The sequence below is a fragment of the Zea mays genome, chromosome 8, assembly GCF_902167145.1.
Source record: "Zea mays cultivar B73 chromosome 8, Zm-B73-REFERENCE-NAM-5.0, whole genome shotgun sequence".
In the NCBI taxonomy this organism is placed as follows: Eukaryota; Viridiplantae; Streptophyta; class Magnoliopsida; order Poales; family Poaceae; genus Zea; species Zea mays.
The window spans coordinates 16,198,467-16,215,240 of NC_050103.1; positions in this window are offsets into that span (position 1 = coordinate 16,198,467).

Genomic DNA, 16,774 nt, shown 5'->3' on the forward strand with positions numbered 1-16,774 from the left:
TGAGCAATGTTTAATATGATATGATCATCCATAAGATTTTCATGAGAATATAGAAGCATATCATATTTTTCTTGAAAAGCAAGATGTCCAACTTTTAGCTTTTCTACTTGGTCCTTAAGCAAGGCATTCCTATTTACTAATTGAGCGATACAATAATGTAAAGAGTTATCTTGCTCAATTGAAATAATTTCATACCTTTGGACCAAATCAATATGAGAGCACTTTAGCTCCTTATGTTCTTTAGTCAACTTGTCAAAGCTTAGCATTTTCATGGAGAGAACATCTTCTAGCATTTGACGAGCTTCGCTTTGCTCTCTTGCTCTTTTTAGAAGTTTGAGCATGGCCGCCTTATCTTCTAGGCTTAGATGAGCGTAGAGTTGCATGAAGCTTCTTTCATCCTCCTCATCCTCATTTTTGCTTCCACCATCATTTTCATTAGCCACACAACATATGTGGGAATTGAAATTGGAAGACAAACCTTTTGGAGAGGTGGATTCATTGTTTGGTTTCCATCGTTCATTTTCTTCTTCTTCCTTCAAAGGGTTAGTTTCACAAGGACCAAAGGAAGTAGAAGCACAAAATGAACCATCATGTTTGGACTCATCAAATTTAGTTTTAATTCTAGTCCAAATATCATGCGCATCAGGCATAATAATTCATTATGAAGGCATGATAATGTTCCTTGCTAAGAGAATTAACTAGGATGTCAAAAGCTAGATAGTTTAAGCGAATACATCCTTGATCTTCTTCGGAAGTATTTTTTATCACAACTAGAAGGTATAATATTCTTGTATAAGATTTGTTCTAATCGTGGATCTACGGTTCTAAAAACATTTAGCACCCTAGTAGACCATGAATCATAATTAGAACAATCAGAAAGTAATATCTCAAGAGTTACCTCCTTGGTCTTCTTGTTCTTTTGGGATCTTCTTCAAGCCATCACTTCGAGTTGTTAGACTCAATATGAAGTGCCTAGCTCTGATACCAATTGAAAGTCGCCTAAGGGGAGTGGATAGGCGAAACCTAAAAATTATAATTCTAAATCCAAACTAGATCCCTTGATTAGTGGTTAGAACAAGATTCACAATTATCGGAGTATAAAACTAAGTCCTTTGCTTGCAACGAGTATTGTTTTCAAAGAGTGCGGAATTTAATCACTAGCAATACTAATAGAAATGTTAGTGGAGAATAATGCAAGAGGGCTTAGATAAGAAGAGGATAAACACACGTTCTTTCTTGCAAGGAGTTGCTTCTCTAAATGAGAATTTAACTTGAAGCAACACAAAGTAATATAAGCAAAGAGTAGCGCAAGAGAACTTAGAAAGGGAGAGAACAAACAAATCACAAGCAATAAACACAAGGGACACGGGTGATTTGTTTTACTGAGGTTCGGCCCTCGAAGGCCTAGTCCCCGTTGAGGAGTCCACTAAGGACGAGTCTCTTTCAAACCTTTCCCTCTCTCCACCGATCACCAAGACCGACGAGCTCTTCTTCTCAAGGATCACTTAAGACCCTGCAAGGATCACCACACACTTAGGTGTCTCTTGCTAGCTTTACAAGCCTCCAAAACTTTGGAGGAAGTTCAATGGGAGCCAAAACTCCATGCACGAATGATCACAAGATGTAGCACACACTTTCTCTCAATGATTCTCACAAGGCACTATTGCTAAACTCACACGAGAAACTTTCTTTTGCTTGCTCTCTTTTATGTGGCACTTGTGTGGGTTGTAGTGGTCTAAATCTTGTGTATAGGATAGATCAATGAATAGAGGTGGTTGGGCGGGCTTGGATATGTCAACTATATGACTTGGAATTTTGCTTGGACTCCCACACCTTGAAGTGGCCGGTTGGGGTGGTATTTATAGCCACCAACCAAATTATAGATGTTGGAGAAGGTTGTTGGCGATCCGGTGCGCCGCCACGTCATCTTGTCGTTAGGGCTTGGAGCTGGTCGACCGTTGGAGGCTTTGTCCTCATGTGGCACCGGACAGTCCGGTGTCACACCGGACAGTCCGGTGCCCCTCTGACCTGCTGCTCTGACTTCTGCCACGGTACTGTGTTGCACTGTTCATCCGTCAGAGTAGACCGTTACACGCAGATAGTCCGGTGAATTATAGCAGAGCTGCGCCTGGGAAACCCGAAGCTGAGGAGTTTGAGTTGATTCACCCTGGTGCACCGGACACTGTCCGGTGCGCCTGACCAGGGCACACTTCGGTTTCCTTTTTGCTCCTTTCTTTTGAAGCCTAACTTGTTCTTTTTATTGGTTTATGTTGAACCTTTGGCACCTGTAGAATGTATAATCTAGAGCAAACTAGTTAGTCCAATTATTTGTGTTGGGCAATTCAACCACCAAAATCATTTAGGAAAAGGTTTGACCCTATTTCCCTTTCACTTTTGCAATCGTGCTTTCTTCTTTTCTCATTCTTATTCTCAAGTGACTTGTAATCAAAGCAAGAGACACCAAGTGTGTGGTGGTCCTTGTGGGGTCTAAGTGATCCGTTTGATTAAGGAGAAAGCTCACTCGGTCTAAGTGACCGTTTGAGAGAGGGAAAGGGTTGAAAGAGACTCGATCTTTGTGACCACCTCAACGTGGCTAGGTTTGCAAGAACCGAACCTCGATAAAACAAATCACCGTGCCACTCGCTCTATTTCTTGGTTGATTTGTTTTCGCCCTCTCTTTTGGACTCGGTTTTATTTCTAACGCTAAACCCAGCTTGTAGTTGTGCTTTAAGTTTTTAAATTTTAGTTTCCGCCTATCCACCCCCCCTCTAGGCGACTTTCAATGCATTTGTACCAAATGATCAAAGGTATATAAATTAGCGATGTGTGCAATGTTTCATTCAAAGTTCCGAGAATCAAGTATATTTAGCTCATTCCTAAGTTTGCTAAAATTTTTCTCATCTAGTGGCTTGGTAAAGATATCGACTTATTGGTTGTGGATGCTCACATACACGATTTCGATATCCCCCTTTTGTTGGTGATCTCTCAGAAAGTGATACCGGATGTCTATGTGCTTAGTGCGGTTGTGTTCAACGGGATTATCCTCCATGCGAATTGCACTCTCGTTATCACATAGGAGAGGGACTTTGCTCAATTTGTAGCCATAGTCCCTAAGAATTTGCCTCATCCATAGTAATTGCGCACAACAATGGCCTGCGGCAATGTACTCGGCTTCGGTGGTGGAAAGTGCCACTGAATTTTGTTTCTTTAAAGCCCAAGATACCAGGGATCTTACTAGAAACTGACAAGTCCTTGATGTGCTCTTTCTATCAATTTTACATCCGACATAATCGACATCGGAATACCCAATTAGATCAAAGGTAGATCCCTTGGGGTACCAAAGCCCAAACTTAGGAGTGTAAACTAGATATCTCATGATTCTTTTCATGGCCCTAAGGTGAACTTCCTTAGGATTTGCCTGGAACCTTGCATACATAAAGTATAATATCCAGTCGAGATGCACATAAGTAGAGTAAAGAACCTATCATCGACCGGTATACCTTTTGATCCACGGACTTACCTCCTGTGTCAAGGTCGAGATGCTCATTGGTTCCCATGGGTGTCTTGATGGGTTTGCCATTCTTCATTCCAAACTTCTTAAGTATGTCTTGAATGTACTTAGTTTGGCTGATGAAGGTGCCCTCTTGGAGTTGCTTGATTTGAAATCCAAGGAAATACTTCAACTCCCCCATCATAGACATCTCGAATTTCTATATCATAATCCTACTAAACTCTTCACAAGATGACTTGTTAGTAAACCCAAATATAATATCATCAACATAAATTTCGCATATAAACAAGTCATTAGCAACAGTTTTAGTGAAGAGAGTAGGATCGGCCTTTCCAACTTTGAAGCCATTAGTGATAAGAAAGTCTCGCAGTCATTCATACCATGCTCTTGGGGCTTACTTGAGCCCATAAAGCGCCTTTGAGAGCTTATAAACATGGTTAGGGTACTCAGTATCTTCAAAGCCGGGAGGTTGCTCAACATGTACCTATTTCTTGATAGGACCATTGAGGAAGGCACTTTTCACGTCCATTTGATATAACTTAAAGCCATGGTAAGTAGCATAGGCAAGTAATATACAAATTGACTCAAGCCTAGCTACGGGTGCATAGGTTTCATCAAAATCCAAACCTTCGACTTGTGAATAACCTTTTGCAACAAGTCGGGTTTTGTTCCTTGTCACCACACCATGCTCGTCTTGCTTGTTGCGGAATACCTACTTGGTACCTACAACATTTTGGTTAAGATGTGGAACTAAATGCCATACCTCATTCCTTGTGAAGTTGTTGAGCTCCTCTTGCATTGCCACCACCCAATCCAGATCTATTAGTGCATCCTCTATCCTATATGGCTCAATAGAGGACACAAAAGAGTAATGTTCACAAAAATGTGCAACTTGAGATCTAGTGGTTACCCCCTTATGAATGTCACCGAGAATGGAGTTGATGGGGTGATCTCTTTGAATTGCTTGGTGGACTCTTGGGTGTGGCGGTCTTTGATCCTGAATCTCTTGTTCATCTTCCTTGTTTTCATTGTCATCTCCCCCTTGATCAATGTCTTCCTCTTGAGGTGGCTCATCGTCTTGATCTTCATCCTCTTCTTCTTGAGCCTCGTCCTCATCTTGAGTTGGTGGAGATGCTTGCATGGAAGATGAGTGCTAAGTATCAATGAATTGTGGACATATAGATTAGCAATAGGATCTTTATTTTTTATTTGTTCATACTATAAAAGAGGGAATGTATGGATATCTTGATAAAGGAGGGAATCGATGGGTATCTTGACCTAGGTAAGTCTAGTGATGAGTGGAGATTCACACGTGTGACATTTAGTGCTATGTAACCCTATGAAAGCCTACAAAAAGTTTGACATCGAACCCAACTCGATAAGCATTTGAAACAAGCGAGGTGGCAACACAGCAGAGGCACTGAATGTGTTCGTTGTGCACTAGATATGTGTCATTAGACATGGGTCTGTCCTATTTAGAATTGAGTCTACACTAGTGCGTCTTGTGTATACCATACATGGTGCGTTGGACAAGGCACCCAGAGAGCTATGTAGATGAGTTTGTGAGGCCATACACTCATCGAACATGTCTGATGTAGCACCAAACACTACATCTAATAGGGCACCTAGAAAGGTTGCAAATCGAGTGTGAGAGGATGAGTACTCACTGAACGAATGTAGTGTGGCACAAACCTAACATCGGACAGAGCACTCAGAGAGGTCTATAAACTGTGCACCTCAAGTGGTATACTCACCAGACGTGTTTGGTGAGGCATTGGTCATGGCATAGAATACCCGTAGAATAACGAGTAGAATTCTGAAACTACCCGTTAGAGCTACATCAAATTGTCCGAGCAGGGAGTTGGTATGCACCAAACATGCCCAATACACCAATGAAAGATGAGTGGAAGGACAATGACTGCTTCCATGCCTTAGAGCTATACTAGCCAGTTGCTCGTGCTTTGCTACGCTTGTTATATATCATATAATTAGGTATTGAGATATTTATTTAAATATAATTATTGTTTATTTCTAAACATTAAGGTACATGTGGTCTGGTGGTTAGTCCCAAATTTCTAAAATAGGGGGCGTGGGTTCGAGTTCTCGCTCTGCACTATTTTTTGCACGAGCGGGGTCGGATGATGGGCACGCGCAGTAGCTGGCTGCGCGGGCGCTGGGGGTCTACAGGGCAGTAGCTGGCTACTGTTCTTAGTAAAGTAGTATAGATATACTCCACCCCATCATTTGAGTTCTCTTGTCTATTTGTTCTGCTAAAGAACCCACTTAGAGAGAAAGGGATATACTTTGTCTAGTGAGGTGATTAAGTTATGATATTCACAAGATCAGTGCATCATTAGTGTACTAAGACAAGCAAGTGTGTATCCACTGTTCTCATTAGCCTTTTTGTTAGGTCAAGTGAGAGTTTTGTTCTTGTTATTCTTGGTGATTGGCATCAGCATGACCTACATGGCTTGGCGTTAAACGAGAGTTTGGAGAGTAGAGAATGTGGGTAGCCCAACTCAAGGTGTAAACGGTTCTGAGTGATTCACCATGCTAGAGGGACGAAGAATCATCTCATAAAAAACACTTGGTCTCTGCGTGGATCAGGAGAACGACACTAGGTGCTCCATCAAATACTAGTGGGGAGAACGATTCTCAAATACTGTCGGTGTTTTGGGTCCGACCGCGCACCCGGGGTTGCCCCTCAAAGTGCTTTTTGGAGTAGGACGGTGTTACCGACTGTAGCTCGTTGGTTCGCGCTAGATGCACGAGAGATGGTGGACAGTTTTGTACAGGTTCGGGCCGCTTTGAGATGCGTAACACCCTACGTCCTGGCGTGAGCACTTTATGTGGTGGGTTTACAAGGAAGCTCTCTAGTGTCGAGGACATAGAGAGCCGGGTAGATGGCTAAGTAGTGAGATGTTTTTGAGGGGGTGCCCCCTAGGCCTTATATACTCGACCGTGGGTTGTTACATGTGGATATGATAACAACGTGTGCCTAAGTAATAGTGAATCGACTGAGTCTATCTTCCTATAATTCAGCCGACCTATCCCCGCTTTGTTCCGATGTATGAGGCCCCTACGCGGGAAGGTCGGGTCACTGTTGCGGTCATTGCTCAACTTCATCGGGTCGTCTGGGTTTGCGTCGATCCGGTCTTGTGGTCTTGTGTCAATCCGCTTCACCAGACGTTCCTCCCCAGGCCCACGAAGGGACGACCTTACGAATTATTGGGCCCATGGGCCTCTCGTGAGGTCCCTTATCCTTCTGGTGGACCCAGGGATATCCTTCCCCCACAAGCCCCCGATCTTTGGCTTGATTTTGAAATAACCGGCCCAAAGATCCTAGGTCCAGCTTGCAGTTTTCGATCTTAATAAGGAATGCCTTGAAAATAAGTCTGTCGAGCTATTGCTTCTGAACTTTGAGTGACCCGATAAAAACGATCTTCTATTGTCTTCTTCTGCCTTTATTCGTCGGCCTTCGCTTTATTCCTCAAAAATCGATGCTCTGTCTTGGGTTTATGCTTTGGAAGTCAACATTTTGCTCTTTAGAATTCAAATTTCATTGGGTGCACCGAAGGGTGTAGCCCCCGAGCTTCGAGTGGATTTTTGTAAATAATCCACTCGAAGGTCTTCATTTCAAGTCTTCTCAGAAGTCATTTTTATCTTCTACTCGTGCTTTTAGAAGTCTGCCTTGTCTTAGTTTCATCTTATGCTTTAGAAATCAGCATTCTGTCTTTTGGGGTTGATGGTTCATTGGGTGTAGCCCCCGGGCTTTGAGTGGATTACTGAAAATAATCCACTCGAAGGTTCTCATCTCCTGCTGTTTTTCAGAAATCATCCTTTTCTTTTGTCGAATGCCTTAGAGATCAGCATTGTATCATCACCTTTTATGCTTTAGAGGTCAGCATACAGCCTTGCATTTGAGATCGAGCACGCGATCTACCCATATCCTGTTAGGTCTTGAGATTTATTTGATCTGCGACCGATTGGACGTTCAGTAGATGGCTTCTGGCTAGTCTTTATATCACTTTGTGCTTTAATGCTTCTGTTGATTAGACTTGTATTTTATCGGCTATTTTTGGCTTTCCTCTGATCTCTGTTGATATCTTCCTTCTGTCTTGAAGTATTCATTGTGTATATTGTATGGATGTGACTACTTGAGAAAATCTATTGAAAATTCCTGGATGTCCCCCCCAATGGGTGTAGGCAAGGGACGGCTTGGTGCACTGAGCATTTAGCAAACTGCTTCTGAGTAGTAACTTGACATGACCGCTGGTGTAATCATATCGTCCGAGCAGTTGACTGGAGTCCCAATGGGTGTTGTGTTGCGTGGGGCGGTGCCAGCCGCCTGACGTGTTTCCAGACGGTTTGAATCGCATATTGAATTTTTGCGACTGTTCGGTGGCCGTGGTAGGAGGTGAGCGGTTGCCTTCTCCTTCTATAAATAGTGTGCTTGCTTCTCCGGTGTCTTCACATATCTCACTGCTGCCTGTTGGTTTACTCCCTTCTCTTCCCTTCTACTCCGCCATGGGCAAGAACAAGAAAGGTGGGAGTTCTTCACACCATTCCGGCGATAAGCGGAAGCGCGAGCCGACTCCTCCCTCGGAGGACTTTGGCGATTCCGAGTACTCGGAGGAGGAGTTCTCTCCTCCTCTGAGTCAGAGGGTTCGCCGGTCCATGCCTCTCCCCCGGCGTCGTCTGACGACTCAGATGACTCCCAGGGGCTCGCCGTGGAGGTGTGGACCTACATCCGGGTCGTCGAGCGCGCCGGGCTCGAGGGCTCAGATGAGTCAGAGGTCTCCTCAGACGAGGAGAACTCCTCGGACTCGTCCGAGGAGGGTGGCGGTGACGGCGACGGCGAGGGCGACGACGACGACGGAGGCGACGGCGACGGCAAGGGCGGCGGAGGCAATGGTGACGGCTTGGGCGGCAGCAAGGGCAGCAACAAGGCCAGTGTCTTGGCGCCACTGGTTTTAAATGTTAGTATAGATTAGTAGTAGAAGTAGTATTAATGAAATAATGTAGTTGTAGTTAGTAGTATAGTGTAGCGAAATGTAATGTAGTAGTGTAGTGTGTCGAACAGTGGGAAGAAGACCAACTCATAATGAGTTGGTTTTTAAGTTTGGTAATGCTTTCCCTTCCTTTATAATGAAGGAGATTTCGCCCCATTCTGTGTGCGTTTCCTTGCTTTCCCGTCGCTTCTTTTCCCGTCGATCGGTCGATCGTGCTTATGCTTAATGTAGTCGTTGTTCTTGGATGTAATGCTTGAGTAATGACTTAGAATCGTCGAGTCGCATTTTAGATTTGCCAGCATATTCATAGAGAAAAAAAAGAAAACGTCCGATTTACTGTTAGTATTTTCAGAGGTGGTAACCTAGTGGTTCTCCTTTTTTGCGATGTCGGCGTTTTGGAGGTAACATCCGAGTCCTTTTGAACCACGTCGTCGATTTAGGAATAACGGTCGAGTGATTACTGGCGATGTCTGCGGCGACTCGACTAGATTTATAAGAGACCAAATACGAAAACCAACTGCCCAGCAGTGATTTAGCACACTTGGACCCATATAAACCCAGGGTCTAATGAAATCGCGAAGGATCTCACACTTTTCCTTCGCAACCAAGATCGTAATAAATTAGCATTCACTGCGCCACATGGAACAACATTTCACATAAAACAAGTAGATCGGAGTGAACAGAGTTATTACAACTTAGGGGCACGAAGGCCCAATTGTAGCAACAAGAGTAGCATCGTTATCACGATGAGATTTAGCGGAAGCAGTTGTTCAAAGTAGCACCCATAACACATATGGGGTTTTTGGAATACAGTGCCAACATCAGGGTTGTCAACCCACCAAAAGCATGAGAGAAGAACGGAGAAGCCATGCCCATGGCCTAGTCATCTCCCGTAGCCGGGTACAGGCAGTGCTCACAATATCCATAGAACACCTGGCCATCTGCAACAACATTGGGAATAGAACCCTGAGTACTCGAATGTACTCAGCTAGACTTACCCGTCCAAAACCAGAAAATAAGAAGGTAAAAGACACCAAGGATTATGCAAGGCTTTATCTGGAGCTGGCTCTTTATTTTGGAAGAGTACAGAGATTAATGTAATTATTGGCAACTTAAAAGGGGTATCGCGAAGATTATTCATCTTTTAGCAGTTCATTCACTTTTTACCTATTCCGCAGCAAGTCTAGGTTAGCACCTAATTAGCTAGATGACAATTGCCAGTTTACTATAAGTCTAGTTCTAGCTTTAGTGACGAATCAAGTTGAGTAAATCTCTTAATTTATATACAAGCAAGAGTAACCCAATGTCTTGATTATAACTTAATATCATCATTCCTACTCAATCACTGGTTACTATGGTGAGGTTCTTACTACGATGAGATAGCAAGAGTCAGGTGCTCACTGTCCAGGAGCGATGGCGATTCGAATCGATTACTAACCAGCTGGCGGGGTATTCCTAACACAAACCATACCCACAGTACTTCATGGGATACGATCACCACCATACACATTCCAGCAACAGCCCAGCTGCACGCCGCGGATTCCACAGAGGTCACCATACCCGGGGACCGCCCGACTACGACTACCAGAGGGATAGGGCGCACCATTCTCCGTGGGTTAACTCGCCGCGTCCCCGTCACTCTTCAACCACTCCAGTAGGTGCACCGCAAGGTCGAATCCGGCTGGAATAGTACTCTGGCTTCGCGGTCGGAACGAGTTATCCGGCCAGCTAAGTGATTAGGCATGCGTTCAACATGACTCGAGGGATCACAACGGTACGGTCCTTAATCGACACAGGCGGGGTCACTATGGCCTAAATTTCCCCCATAAGACTCCGCCCGGTCTCAAATTAACATTTATACTTCATAGGAATATTTCCAATTGTTTTATCCCAATCAAGCATAAGGTAACCACCTATATCTCGCAGGTGACAGGAAATCACCCGACTTCTACCGTCTAAGCAGGCCTAAGCAAATTAAGCGTACTCCATTCAATCAGGTATCAAGGATAGGATAACCAATGGTAATCAAGGATAAATGCAGCAATTTGTTTCCAAACAACTCCTATCACTTAATGCAACAAGTATAGGCAGGTATAGTGAATAAACCAATTATTGTAAATCATGGGAAATATATGTCGGGGCTTGCCTTTCTCAAAAGTACTGGGGCGGTGGTCAGGGCACTCTTGGACTTCAGCTTCAGGCTCAATCTCCTCGGCAGGAGTTTCCTGCAGTTCCTCGGCAACTGCTACTGGCACTTCCTCCTGCGATCCTGTATGATGCATGTATGCAGGTATGAGAGTAGTGATGCGGGGTGCAAGAGATGCATGATGTTTAGGGATGCATGTTGCTTGTAATATCTTTTATGGTTTTCCAATACAAGTCGATATCATAAGGTAGTCTACGTCATCCAAGAACATGTAGCCTGTCTTTTCTTGGTCGGTCTAGACTACTATTTTAAGAGATCATACAGCCCATCACCTTCTCCTCTACAAGGTAGTCCTACCTAGTAGAGTATTTACCCTTAAGCAAGCCATTACTCCCAAACATAGTCTACTACTATTATCTCCTTTTATTACTACTTGTCTACCTGAGGCAGGGTGGAGGGCTTAACTTAACCTTACTCCTAAGCACACCACACATGCAATTCATACACATTCAACATACCACACATACTTAGGAATTTGGTTATTGCTTAAGAAGAACTATTTACTAGATAAACCTAGTAGTCACAACAGCAAGACTTACTATCAATTATCATGTATTACTCATGTTGGAGCTAAGAATCATTTCAAATACTTGAATTCCTATACTCTCCTTATTGGGACTTACACTGCATCTAATAAATCGACTTCTCCAAAAATTCTACAAAAATTACAGCGAATAGCTATCAGATACTAGAGTCTACCATAAAAATTTCAACTCATTTTGACCAATACTTTTCACTGCACAAAAATAACAAATAACAGTACAGAGAAGCACTTTACACTACTTTGCACTGTCAAACTGACTAAACAGCATAGATTAAAATTTTACCACGATCTACTGAGTATAAGAACATAGCACAAAAGTTTTCATAGCTAGTCTCACCAAGAGTCTTTTTCTATGCTTTTCTAAAGAAATAGCCTTTTCTATTTTTAGTTCTTAACTCAAATATTTCTAGACTACCAGTGGGTCATATTGGATTTACAGGTGACCAAACACATAAGAAATGCTCACAAAAGTTTCACACTAAACTCACCTCATTTCCTATTTATTTCTTAGTTTCTAAGAAATCAGCACTTTCCATTTTTCTACCATACCAGCCATTTTATCCACAGAACATACCAATAAAAATTTTATCACAGAGAGGTGTTCCTATGAGAAACCTAACAAAATTGGAATCACATTTTTCTGACCACTATTCTATTTACTATGACTTTTGGTAGGAAAACCTCATTTCTTTGCTTAAATCAAAACCCTATATAAAAGTACCAGAAACTCAACATGCACTATTTTTAAACTGTAGATCTATTCCATAGAAGCATCACAAAATTTGTTTCACTAATTTTGGAGCCCTAGAACTCAAGTTACGATTTTTTTAAAGTTTCCTATCAGCTTTTTCAAAAGAGAAAAACGAAAATAGAAAAGGAAAAATCCCATCACCTTTTTACGTAACTCCCAGGACGGGGCTTTCTTCTCACCCGTGAGGCCCTTCTCTCTTCTCTCTCATATACACGCACAGCCACTGCAAGCGAGCACCAGTGGTGAGCGATAGAGGAAGAGGAGCTCGGCAAGAATGGAAATGGAGGGCGCGGAGGAGAACCAAGGCAACCCACCCCAGCAGGCGGCAAGCGGCGGCGCAGAACACTAGAGCAGGGAGGCGCCAGTCACAGTGAAGAAGAAAGTCCGGCGTCGCAGGTCATGGCAATTCTCCGGCGAGCTACTGCCAAGGGAGCCTCGACGCGGCGTCGGGGTTAGGCTCGGCCGGCAGCTGCGGGCTATGGCTGAGGAAGGCGCGAGCTCGCGGATGAATGGAGCAAAGCTCACACGGCTGGGCTGCTGCTGGCTTTAATGGCGTGAGCGCGCCCAGGACTCAGTTTCCACGTGTCCTCATGTCGAGCACGTGGCGGGCGACAAAATGGACGATTTCAAACGGGCAAACAACCATGAGATCGTGCGAACTGGGTCTTGTGCACTGTAGCAAAGTTGTTCTCCATGTTCCCGGCTACAACTTTGATATAGGACTTGGGTTATTTAAGTGCTCGGTTTAAAAGTTAATGACCTCCTAACTTGGGTTTGTCAGAGGGACTGTTTTGCGTGGAAACTGATGTCAAACCTCATCAAATCAATTCAAATGCTTGCCAAAATTTTTACATGGTGTGCCCTAAGTAATTATCTACAATTTTTTGTATTTGGAGCCATTTGATTTGATGCCAAATTCTTAATGAACATGGCAAAGTTTGAAGCTAGGTGAGCAAATGGACTTAGAAAAATTTCAGATTTTTCTCTATTTTTCCTTGCCTATTTCTTAATCACTCCCAAGCACTTAACCCTCTTTTCTTGACTTGGGTCCACAACCTATTAGTTGTTTATAAGATTATCTACACCTTTTATTTAGATATCTTACCAAATTAGCAATCTCTACCAGGTTTTCAATAGGCAAAATTCATAACTCTTTAACTCGACTAAGCCGATATAAAAGGAGAAACTCGATCAACCAATTTGATCCAAACAAGCACCACATAAAATAACCTCCCTAATGATCTTAATACATTTTAGGATCTACTAATCTTTTTCTTAACAAGATTTTCTATGGTGCACAGTGAAACAAGCAGATCCATCACTTAGGCAAACATACCACAAGTTTAATAGACAAACACTACATGTGATAATGGTTCACAAACCTCGATCAAGCAAGTCTAGTTCATTCTAAGCTAATTTAGCATACATACACCACTCCCTAGTAGGATAGAATTTAATAACGTAAGCTTCTAGCGTGTCAAGCACATTCACAAACCACATCAAACGATAAGCAACTCATGAATTAAATTCAAGTTATGAGTGATTAATGATGCTCATGATGATGCTTTAATGATGCATATGAGGATGTATAAGCATGCTTAACACTAGAGGTGTTACAATCCTCCCCCCTTAAAGGAATCTCGTCCCGAGATTTAGGGTTACTAACCATTTTTTGTAAAAGTCAGGGTAAACTTCTCGCAAATAGGCATCAGTCTCCCACGTTGCGTCTCGCTCATCGTGGTGACTCCACAACACCTTATACGTCTTGATTACACTGCTTCTTGTAACTCGGTCCTTAGTGTCCAAGATCTTGACAGGTTTCTCTTGATATACTAAGTCCGATCCAACCTTCAAATCTTTAGCTGCGACTCCTTCTTCGGGTACTCTTAGACATTTCTTCAGTTGAGAGACGTGGAATACTGGAAAAATAGTTCTCATGTCCTCTGGTAACTGGAGTTTATAAGCAACTTCACCTTTTCTCTCAATTATCGGGTAAGGACCTACATATCTCGGCGCAAGCTTTCTTTTTATCCCAAATCTTCGCACACCTTTCATTGGTGATACCTTTAGATACACAAAGTCACCAACTTGAAAAGTAAGGGGTCTTCGCCTTTGATCCGCATAGCTTTTCTGACGATGTTGTGCAGTCTCCATATTTTGTCGAATTATTCGAACTTTTTCTTCAGCTTTAGCCACTAGGTCATTTCCATAATATCTTCGTTCTCCAGCTTCTACCCAATTCAACGGTGTTCTGCATCTTCGGCCATACAGAGCTTCGAATGGAGCCATCTTAATGCTCTCCTGATAGCTGTTGTTGTAGGAAAACTCGGCTAATGGCAGCCAGGATTCCCACGAACCTTTTGATGATAGCACACAAGCTCGCAACATGTCTTCAAGAATTTGGTTGAGCCTTTCGGTCTGTCCCGAAGTCTGAGGATGATACGCTGAGCTATGCACTAGCTTAGTCCCTAAGCCTTTTTGTAATTGTTCCCAGAAATGAGCTGTGAATTGTGATCCTCGATCTGACACAATAGTTTTGGGTATTCCGTGCAAACGAACAATCTCTGCAATGTATAGATCAGCATACTTTGGTGGTCGATAGGTGGTCTTGACGGGTAGGAAATGAGCAGACTTGGTAAGTCGATCAATTATCACCCAAATAGAATCATTGCCCTTAGGAGTAACAGGAAGTCCTGTAATGAAATCCATGCTTATCTCTTCCCATTTCCATTCGGGAATAGATAAAGGTTGCAATAATCCTGCGGGTCTCATATGGATGGCCTTGACTCTGCAACAATTATCACATCTTGCAACATATGCTGCGATCTCTTTCTTCATCTTGGTCCACCAAAACTTTGACTTCAAGTCACGGTACATTTTGCTGCTGCCTGGGTGAATTGATAACTTAGAAAGATGAGCTTCATCTAGAATCTTGGTTCTAAGGTATTGATCCTTGGGTACAACAAGACGGTCTTCGAACCACAGTACACCTTGTTCATCCTGTTTGAAGTGGCTGTTGGGATTGCTCTTCATCTTTTCCTTGATGTGAGATATACCTATATCGGATTCTTGTCCCTGGATAATCTGATCTTCGAGTGAGCAACGAACTTGAATGTTGAATAAGACTGCCGGATGCAATAAATTAAATCCGTCTTCCAGTAATGGTTGGAGGATATGACAATGCGACTTCCGGCTCAAGGCGTCAGCCACAACGTTGGCCTTGCCCGGATGATAATGCACTTGCAGATTGTAGTCCTTGATTAATTCTAACCATCTGTGTTGCCTCATATTCAGCTCTGGTTGGGTGAAGATGTACTTTAGGCTTTTGTGATCGGTGTAGATATTACACACATTTCCTAGCAGATAATGCCTCCAAATTTTCAATGCATGAACGACTGCAGCTAGTTCCAAATCGTGTGTTGGGTAGTTTGCCTCATGTTTCCTTAATTGGCGCGAAGCATAAGCAATTACTCGGCCTTCTTGCATGAGAACACAACCAAGTCCAATCCCTGATGCGTCGCAGAACACATCAAAGGGTTTCTCAATATCCGGTTGAGCTAAGACAGGCGCAGTGGTTAACAACGTCCGTAGAGTACGGAAAGCTGTTTCACACTCTTCAGTCCAAGCAAACTTATAATCCTTCTGTAATAATCGGGTCATGGGTTTGGCAATTTTTGAGAAATCCGGTATGAAGCGACGATAGTAGCCAGCCAATCCTAAGAAACTTCTGACTTCTGTGACAGAGGTGGGTGCTTTCCACTCCATTACTTGCTGAACTTTACTTGGGTCCACGGAGATTCCCTTTTCTGACAAAATGTGCCCCAGAAATTGTACTTCTTTTAGCCAAAACTCACACTTGCTGAATTTGGCATACAACTTGTGTTCCCTAAGTCTGGTCAGTACAATCCTCAAGTGTTCCTCATGTTCCCTTTGGTTTTCAGAGTAAACAAGAATATCATCTATGAAGACCACGACGAATCGGTCCAATTCAGGCATGAAGGCCGAATTCATCAAATACATAAAGTATGCAGGAGCATTCGTTAAGCCAAAAGACATAACGAGATACTCATACAACCCGTATCTGGTGGAAAATGCGGTCTTAGGAATGTCCTGAGGTCTGATCCTGATTTGGTGGTATCCCGATCTAAGATCGATCTTGGAAAATATTTTAGCCTTGGCCAATTGGTCAAACAGAATATCAATACGAGGCAAAGGGTACTTGTTCTTGATTGTCACTGCATTGAGTGGGCGATAATCCACGCACAATCTTAAGGATTGATCCTTTTTCTTGACGAACAGTGCCGGACAACCCCATTCTGATGTGCTAGGTCTAATCAAGCCTTTGTCCAACAAGTCCTTTAATTGAACCTTCAGCTCGGATAGTTCATTGGGTGGCATCCGATATGGTCTTCGGGAGATTGGTGCTGTGCCTGGTACCAGCTCTATGGCAAACTCCACATCTCTCGTAGGTGGAAGTCCGGGTAAATCTTCAGGAAAAACATCTGGAAACTCGCAAACCACTGGTATTTCCTCTAAAGAAGTTACTTGGGTTGCAAAAGATACACTGGTTAACTCAAGGCGGCGAGGTAAGGTTACTTGGAACATCCCGGTACCCCGCGGTTCCCTAAGTGAAAGGATTCGGGTTGTGGTGTTCAAGATAACATCCCACTCCTTCATCCAATTCATACCCAGAATTACATCCAAGGATAATCCTGGCATAACTACCAAATGTGCTCGAAAGTTTCTTCCC